Genomic DNA, 10,525 nt, shown 5'->3' on the forward strand with positions numbered 1-10,525 from the left:
TTGACTATTATAAAAATACACGATATAAAATATAACTTTTTTAAAAAAAAATTAGACATCTCTAAAATTAGTAGGCATTATCATCCGTACGGTTGAATCGTTAAACAAAAATTGAAAAAAAAATAGAATCATCACTCGGGACAAGACTTGGCTATAGGAACCCGTGTTGACTGTAACGCCCTCCAGACACGGGGTATAAGTCTGGGGGTTACTAGCTAATCACCAAACCTGTATAATCTGATTAACAAATAATAAAGAAATGAAATTAAACCCCTTTAGACACTAGTCATGATCTTTTTAGGTTGAAGTATGAAAACAAGAACCACTAACTACTTTATTACAAAACCAAATTCAAAATCTCACAAGCTCTCTTTATTACAGACCATTGTCTAATTCATTTTAAACTAAGTTCAACTTTCATTCAAACACACACACTATCTATCAACACTCCACCTGTTCGGGCAACTCAAAGCTTTCTTCCTGGATTTGGATAAACACCTTGGGTATGAGAGGATCCCGAGGCTTGACCCGCTTCTTTACCACTCGAGTCCTGATGGGTTTCATATTCCTTCTTAACTGAAAATAATAAGGTGAATAACAACAAAAAGGGGTGAGCCAAAAATTGCTCAACAAGTCCACAAAATATAAATAGTGTTAAAGCATTTTAAATGAATTCGTAATTGCGGGTATATCTGCAAAGATATAACCCCCACGAGAATAGAAAGAAGGCCATTACTGGCGAGTATAAATGAACTAAACTAGACACAAGTTCGCATCTATATTCTGCTGATCAGTCAGAATATAATGCAGATCTATATCTCAATATATAGATCCAGTCGGGTACCCAGGCACTACGGCCCATGTCGAGGCACCAGTCAAATCCCGGTCCTCAGGATTAAGACACACTCAATCCCAAAAAAATAGCATTATTCAGTCCATCGCTTAGCAACCGGCAAAATCAATATGCTTTGATATATTCTAAACACCAGAATATATCAATCTCAATGTATCATCAATGGAATATGAATCAGGAATTCAAAGGAACGTAGAAATCAAGAATCGAAATGAAATATGAATAAAGGAATAGCAAGTGTGTATCAGTGAATAAGAACAAGAATCAAAAGAGTGCAAATGTGATAAACATCTGAAGAAATGTCACTATTCTGAAAGTAGAATAGGGGAAAAACTTGCCTTCTGCGCGACTCACTGCAATTAGATCACTTTCGTCTATCATCTTTGACTAATACCGACTCAACCTGCCTGGATGGCTTAGCTTCTGTTAGCAAAATAGACTGGTTAAGTCATTTCGTACTTCAATTGCATCTTGAATAGATTTTACACCGTTCCTAACATCTACCCATGCGCTTATGACTAACTCATTTATTATTTATTAGTAAATAAGACTCAATTAACCACGTACTACACATAAGCACATAAGCACACAATCATTTTTGTAGTTAAAATAATTTTTAGAACCGAAATCGACTCGCTGATCGCTCAACTGATCGTTATCTGACTCGTTTCCCATTTTTCCGGATTTTTTCGGACTCGTCTCGGCACACATTGCGACTGATAATCAAACAAGTAACAAAATCAACTAATTTCTAGAAGAAAGTAAGCTTTGATATTATTTTTAATGAAAAGAATTCATTTTTTTGAGTCAACAGACTTTCGTTTCACTCGAATCGGACTAACGGTTGAATTATTATCAATTAAACACTGATAATTCCAATTTTTATTCACTATAAATAATTATTACTAATTTTTAAAACTCAAAAATAATTTTTAAATCATTATTCAAAAAAAATCGGAATTAAAAATGATTTTTCTATAATTTTTGGAATTAAAATGAATTTATTATGATTTATTGAAAATTATTTGATTAATTATCAAAATAATTAATCATTTTTAAATTATTAATAAATAGTTAATAAATAATAAATAAATAATAAATAATTAATAATTAATTAAGAAAATAATTCAATCTAATTTTTAGAAAATAATTCAGAATTATTTATAATATAAATCAATTAATTAAATAATTAATTAATCAATTTATAAAATAAAATAAATCTGATTTTCAAAATTAATAAAATAAAATAAAAATTAAAAATCCAGAAACATATGTCAAAAACCAACCATCTGACAAAACAGATCAAAACCGGGTTGACAAACGGGTCAACCGGGTCACCATCCGGGTCATGAAGAACATGACCGGATCTTTCCAGAATCCGGCCACCGGCCAGGATTCCGGCGAGTCAAAATCAGGCCAAAAACAACACCGTTTGGTGTGGTTTTTACTGGGTTTCAATTCCACTGAAACTTTATCTCCGATCAAAACCATCATGAACTCCGGCCAAAAAATTGAATTTGCAGAATCGTTCATGAAATCGAACGTTTAATAGTGCAAATCAAAGCTAAGAACATATACAATCATAACCCTAACCTTTCAGGAACCACAGATTCATAGAAATCATCGAGTTGTATTTTGAAAATCTGACATAAACCCTGGAAATCGAATTCATCGATTTAAGTATCGTTTGTTCAATTAATTAGTACCAATCGATTGCTTGCAACACAGGGAATCTATATCATTCATCAAAATCATTCAACAACCCCTAGAACTAAAATCCCCAAATCACAGCTATGAACCCTAGAATCGAAATAAAAAATATACCGATTTAAACATGAAATTGATGATACAAACCGAAAGAACACTTCAAGAGCTTCGTTTTGAGTACTTACATGACTGTAAACGATGCCGGAAACTGATCGGAATCACTGCTCGGTTTCTTGACCCGAATTACAGACCTTAACCCGACTGTAGAGAATTTTGGGTATTTTTCTGATTTTTAATTAATAATTATAATTAATTAAATAAAAATTAGGCTATTTATAGTAGTAAAATTAATAATCCTAATTAAAATTAAGGCCCTAATTCTACACTTTTTAAAATTAATAGGCCCCTAATTTTATAATTTTTGAGTATTAAAATTTAATTTATAAATATTTTATATATGCAATATATATGCCAAAATTTCCCAAAAATTGTGAATATTGCAAAAATGCAAAGAAATAATATAAATGAAAGTCCTATAATTTTATAAAAATAAAAATGTGATTTTTGTGGGTGTTTTGACACCCAATGGGGCCCGGAAAAGTCATTTTTCGTAAAACGAGAAAATTTATAAAATATCTAGATGTTCAGAATAATGCGATGGTAAATGCCGTTTGATTAAAATTAAGGCCCATTATTTTATTTGAAATACTGTCTTTAAATTCATAGTTTGGGTCGTAAAACGTTTGAAATGAAAGCGATGAATGCATAATAAAATATCTGAAAAATATCTTGAAAATACAGAAATGACACAGAATGCACATAACACGTAACAATTAGGGTTTAACAGATAATCACACATAAATGACACATTAACACACCTTATTTATTATGATTATGATATAATATAAACGTAAATTTCCCAGTCGTTACATCCTTCCCCCCTTAATATGATTCTGTCCTCAGAATCTTCTACGAAAACAAATGAGGGTATTTTTCTAACATCTCGCTCTCAAGTTGCCATGTTAATTCTTCAACCATAGGGTTTCTCCACAACACTCGCACTAAATATACAGACTTATTTCTCAACACTTTCTCTTGCCGATCTAAAATTCTTACCGGCTGTTCTATAAAAGACAAATCAGGTTGGATATCTATCGATTCATACCCTATTACATGCCTAGAATCAGGATTATATCGCTTAAGCATCGACACGTGAAACACATTATGAATATGTTGCATATGAGGCGGTAAAGCTAATTCGTACGCAACTTTTCCCACTTTCTTCAAAATTTCAAACGGTCTGACGTATCGTGGTTTCAATTTACCCTTATTGCCAAATCTGGTCAATCCTTTCCATGTCGATATTTTGAGTAATACATTTTCTCCTTCCTGATAGTCCATATCCTTCCTGGCTTGATCTGCATATTTGCGTTGCCTGTCTTGTGCGGCATCGAGTCGTTTCCGAATGAGTTCAATCTTTTCTTTAGTTTGTTGAATTAATTCTGGACCCAAAATCTTGCGTTCTCCAACTTCATCCCAATGTACTGGTGATCTGCATTTTCTCCCATATAATGCTTCGTACGGTGGCATTCCAATGCTTGCGTGGTACTGTTATTGTAAGAAAATTCCACCAAAGGTAAATGCTCATCCCAACTGCCTTCGAAATCAATCGCACAAACTCGTAGCTTGTCTTCAATCGTTTGGATAGTTCTTTCACTCTGCCCATCGGTTTGCGGATGATAAGCGGTACTCATGTTTAATTTAGTTTCAAGACATTCTTGAAATTGTCTCCAAAATCTTGAGTTAAAACGAGGATCTCGATCAGACAGGATAGATATTGGAACTCCATGTCGCATCACAATTTCCTTGAGATATATGTGCACTAGCTTGTCGAGTGAAAATCTTTCGTTAATTGGTAGAAAATGTGCTGACTTTGTGAGTCTGTCAATGATTACCCATATCGCATCATGATTTGCCTTAGTCCTCGGTAGTCCTACCACAAAATCCCTCGCTAGATATTCCCATTTCCATTCTGGAATGTCTAACGGTTGTAGTAATCCGCTCAGACGTTGATGTTCCGCTTTAACTCGCTGGCATGTGTAGTATTTACTCACCCATTCTGCTATTTACTTCTTCAAATTCGGCCACCAAAAGTTTTCCTTCAGATCACGATACATTTTTGTACTTCCTGGATGAATGAAATACTTCGAACTGTGCGCATCTCGCATTATTTCTTCTTTTAATTCTGCCACGTTAGGAATCCAGATTCTCGATGCAAAGCCTAAAATTCCTTCATTATCTTTCTGAGTGGTGATCTCTTCTCTCGTTTGGTCGTCATCTTGACTCATTACTTCTTCTTGACCGCGGCGAATCTTCTCTACCAACTCCGGTTGGAAAGTCATAGCGTAGATAGCTTCTGCAGATTCATTGGGAATACGAACCTCGATTTCCAATTTGTCAAATTCCTTGGCTACTTCTTCGCATGAAGTTAACCAATTCAATCTTTCTTTCCAGCTCAGCGCATCTGCTACAATATTTGCTTTCCCTGGATGATAACTGATCGTGACATCGTAATCTTTAAGTAATTACAGCCATCGACTTTGACGCATGTTCAATTCTTTTTGCGTAAAGATATACTTCATACTTTTATGATCCGTGTAGATTTCGCACTTTTCACCATAGAGATAATGTCTCCAAAGTTTCAACGCAAATACGATCGCTGCTAATTCCAGGTCATGCGTAGGATATTTCTGTTCATGAGGTTTAAGTTGTCTCGAAGCATATGCGATGACGTTACCGTGCTGCATCAATACACATCCTAGTCCGTGATACGAGGCGTCGCTGTAAATGACAAAATTCTGTTGCTCGTCCGGCAATACTAGTACTGGTGCGGTTACTAACCGATTCTTCAACTCTTGGAAACTTTCTTCAAATTTATCATTCCATACAAACTTTTCACTTTTTCGAGTTAACTTGGTCAACGGCGTTGCTATTTTCGCAAAATCATTGACAAACCTTTGATAATATCCTGCCAATCCCAAGAAACTTCGAACTTCTGTCGGCGTCTTTGGTCTTTCCTGTAATATCCGGGATATATCGTGTAATTATTTTTGCTATTATATAATTATTATGTGTGTTCAGTATCTATTCTGTGAGCTAATTGTTAAGTGTTATCTGTACTTGAATATTCAAAAATAATATTAATTGAGTATTTTAATTTTTATATGTCCAAAATAAAATATAGATAATTGTCATATCTTCCTAATTATTTTTATGTTGGTTTATGGATTTATAAGAATCATATGAAATTTCTAAAATCTTTTTCCGGGTAATTAAAATCTATTTTATAAAAACGGGAACCAACCGACGTCAACCGTTGTTACGTTTTTGGAACCCGAAACTCTTTCGAGAACTCCTTCCTAACCCAATTGTAATATTCCGAGCATATTCCATGTTTCGACTTTTTCGATCCGGCGTACGGTTTGTCCTGCGCGGGTCCCGGCGCAACATTTTCGATACAATATTCGTTTCGGTAAATCAATAAAACCCGTATTTTCGATAAACGAGAGCTTTTTATTAAACTATCACAATTATCACTTTGTAATACATGTAACCAGGCGCTGAGACCAAGACCGCAGTACAAATTGTACTGATTTGGATAATTATCCCGAAAACCGATACCGTTTGAATCAGTTTTTACAAATAAACGTACCATTTTATATCCGGAATGATCCAACGGGATACAAATTTTCCGTAATTATAAATAGCCTTTTACCGTATTTTATTTTGTATCAAAATCATTGGCAGATAGTTAATTATATAATTTTCAGAGAAAAGCCCTAATTTCCTAAAACTGTTCTAAGAATCAAACAGCAAAACGAAAGCGTTACCGATCTCTGTTTTCAAAGCTTGAGTAACCAAAACGAAGGATTTGAAGTGTTCTATCAGATTCTGAGCTTTGTTTCACTGCAGAAATCAAGGTTATTTTTCTAAAAAATTATTTATTTTCGAATTTATTTTATTAAAAATATGAATTTTTGTTCGGATGATTGTTTGTATGATTTGATGATTGCATGTTGTAGAGCTTGTTTTCCTGATGATTTTCATATGTCATACGTCTGATTTGGAGTTCAATAACATGTTCAAATTTGAGTTTGATTTTCGAATTTCAAAATTAGGGTTTATAACCCGTATGAATGTTCTTAATTGAAATTTGGGGGTTTCTTATTCTGTGATAGATTGATGTTGTGTTATAGTGGTTTGTGTTCTCTGTGAAATTTACAATCTAGTCGTATAAGTTTCATGAACCAACGAGGTCTGTAGAGAAGGGAGTTGTGTTTTGAAGTTTTCCGATGTTCGCCGGAAACTGGAAAACTTCACGGCCAAATTCCGGCCAACTCAGGGATTGTTAGGATGAATTGATTGCATGGTTGTATTCCTGATGTTGTTGTGTAGATGTGATCTGGAGGTGTTGATGGGGTGAGGACGCCGGGAACGTGTTCTCCGGCGAACCCGACTGTTTTCCGGCGAAGAGCTGGAAAATTACAGTTTAGTACCCCAACGTTTGAAAACGATGCAGTTAGGTCCCTGAAGTTTCCAGACTTTGCAAATTTAGGATTCCTGTTTATAAAATGTTTAAAAATCATATTTCCTATTTATTTTTATTATAAAAATTCATTTTTAAATTCTGAAAATTCTAAAAATTATTATTTTAATTCTGAAAATTATTTTTAATTCACAAATTAAATCTAAATTAATTAGTTAATTAATTTCAGTTAATTTATAATTGATTAATTGGTCAATTAATTCGAAAATTAATTGATTAATTGATTTAATTAATTATTAATTGATTTTAATTAGTTATTTAATAAGATTTAATTATTTAAAAATGATTTAAAAATTCTGAAAAATAGTTTCGAGCTTTAAAATATTATTCTAAATTATTTCCAAGGCTCGATAATTATTCTAAAATTATTTCGGAGCCAGAATGGGCCAACCGAACGCTGTTTATTAACCCGAAATTGATCCAACGACCCGTTTCAATTCCGAAAAATGTTTTAAAAATCATTTTAAATACCAGAAAGCCTATTTATGACCCGAGACTTCTTTATAAATAATATATCATTGATTACGCGATGTATTATGTGCTATATGTGACTTGTTAATTGACTATCGGTCTATATATTCGGTGTTTACTTGATTATTTCATAACTTTCAATCCGTTAATCAGATTTGGGTAAAACGAAGGGTAGATAGAAGTATGTGTTGAATAGAATTCCATGAGTAAATTATTGATAGATGCTTATGATATGTGAGCAGAAGAGGCAAGACGTAGGAAAGGGAAACAGATAGTTGAGGAGTAAAACGGTTGTGATTGGAAGCGAGTGCAGTGTAGTAAGCTAATACCAGGCAAGTGTTCTGAACTTTCTCAAGATATTGTAGTACTTGATAATTCTGTGATATTGCAAGTGCTTTGAAGCACAGAAACCTAAATCCTGATTTCAGTTATTGTCCTTGAGCCATGAATCATATTCTTTCTAATCCATTGATTATTGTATACCCAAACAAGAACCACAAATCTACGATACTACTCTACAAATACATACAAACTAAATACCAAACACTGAAATGAACTATTATATACTTTGAAAGACCGAATCCTTGAAACCTTGAAACGTTGATTCCTTTGTTATCCAATTCTTTCATTACCCAGCATCCAAGCTTTTAAATTGCATTATTGATCCTTACAAGGACTGAAACCCTTTTATTGTTAAACATTTATTGTTGTTAATGATTTTGGTTATTGTTTATTATTGCATACTCTGTTATTATGTTAGAATTGGATTGTTTTTTATAAAATTGTGGACCAGATTCGTGGTCAGACCATATAATGGTCAAGTTAGGCCAATGTGTGCCTTGGATCCAGTAGTTAGAGCAATGCTGTGTGCCTTGCTCGGGGTTAGTGCATGACTGATCAGCAGCCTAACCTTGGTTTTTAAATTAAAAGTATAATATCCAATTCTAAATCATAATCCATTGTTCACTTGATATCATAACCATATTCACCTGATGATCATTATTCTCAGTTTTGTCATTGTGACTTGCTGAGCTAGTTAGCTCATTTGTGCGATGTTGTTTATATTCTTTCCAGTTAAAAAGGAACCAGTCGGTAAAGAGGATCCCTAGTCTAGCGCGAGAGCTAGGGGTTCAGGTTGAGAAAGCTGAGCTAGTAGGCTTCTTTTGGAATAATTTAAGTTTGTAAAAGTTTGTAATAATATTTAATACTTAGTTTGAATTTGAAATAGTTGGGATTTGAACGGTTTGTAATATATTAGTGTGTTTGGCTTGTGTGCATACTTTAACCTGTTGCGGTCCATGGTGGTTGGTAAGTAGGGTCATTGCATATATTATTATTATCTTTATTATTATTATAAGCAGGTTATAATTAAGGTGTGTGTGTGGACCCCAAACTTCTGACCCGGGTTTGGAGGGCGCCACAGGTATGGTATCAGAGCCACATGTTATAAGTCACTGACACAAGCCTAGGTTGACGGGAATGGGTAGAGGGATATGATTAGAAGTAAGGTATAGGATGATAGAATGTCGAGAGGTTGAGTGTTATGGTATAATCGGTATTAGTATAGTTTGCGTCGTGGTACGAGATTCTTATATTACGATATGATTTCAGATAGCAGAGATGGCCGACTCTTTTATTCCCGTATCAGCTGATCACTCAGAGCCTTCAGTTGGAGCACCAGCATCGGATCCACATCCTGTTATTCCACCAGCATTGGCTATTCTACCTCCACCGGTGTTGCAGCCCGTACCATTGCAGGCTATTCCACCTCCAGGCATGAGGCCACCTGTCAGAGGACCCCCACCAGCTGATTCAGATTCCACTGGGCATTCAGTAGCGAGTACCCCATTCCTGTCTACATTGCCCCCAGTTCCTTATTACCGGTATGAGGCTCTTCTATTGGAGCATGATTCCTTGTTGGCTCAAATTAGAGAGTTACAGCATATCATTAGGACTACAGATGTTAATCGTGGTATGAGGGAGCTTCGAGAGGAGATTCATGTGACACGGAGGGTTCTTGAGGCTAGGCTATATGGAGCTACACTACGTGGCAGAGGCCCTGATGCACTGCTGGGCTGGGCTACTGAGGTGATGGAGGACTTTGAGAGGTTGGCAGGACCAGAGTTTCCTTGGAGCTGAGTTAGAGATTTTAAGATGGAGATGCTGAGCAGTGTTGTTATGGTTATGTAGTATGGACAGTAGTGTGTAGTGTGTATCAGAAGACTTTTGAGTTGTATTTATAGACTAGTGATGCTGACTAGTGAGTAGGTTGTTGTACCCTTTTTGCTTTTACTTTCGAAGCGTCTTTACGCTTGTACTACCTAAAACTTTTGATCTATATATCAGTACCTTTTCCTTTCCAACACTGTCATTTACTTTATTGCACCTGTTTTACTTTACCTTATTTATTGCACCAGTATATCCAGTGATACCATGTACCCTGTTTTCCATAACTGTTTATATTCTGTAAAGAAGCATGCAATTTACTTAGTTACAACTGTTTTCAAAAAGAGATATTTTTATTTCATAAAAATTTTCTTTTATACAAAGATTTGATTCAAAAGCTAAATAAATTGATTTATTCTTTACAGAAAATGCCTCCCAGAAGAAATACCCGCACCAACACCCAGAATGAAGAAACCAACAACAACAACAATAACAACCAAAATGATATAAACCAGAATGTGAACCCAGGACCCATGGACCCAGCAATAGCCCAGATTCTTCAAATCTTGGCCCAACAAAAAGTTCACCTGGCACAATAACAGCAGAGACAGACCAATCCCCAGGTAACTTTCAAAACTTTTCAGGCAGTAAACCCACCAGAATTCAAGGGTTCTTTAGAGCCAATTGAAGCAAATGTGTGGTTAAAGGAAATAGAGAAGGCT

This window comes from Apium graveolens, chromosome 11, assembly GCF_009905375.1.
Source record: "Apium graveolens cultivar Ventura chromosome 11, ASM990537v1, whole genome shotgun sequence".
In the NCBI taxonomy this organism is placed as follows: domain Eukaryota; kingdom Viridiplantae; phylum Streptophyta; class Magnoliopsida; order Apiales; family Apiaceae; genus Apium; species Apium graveolens.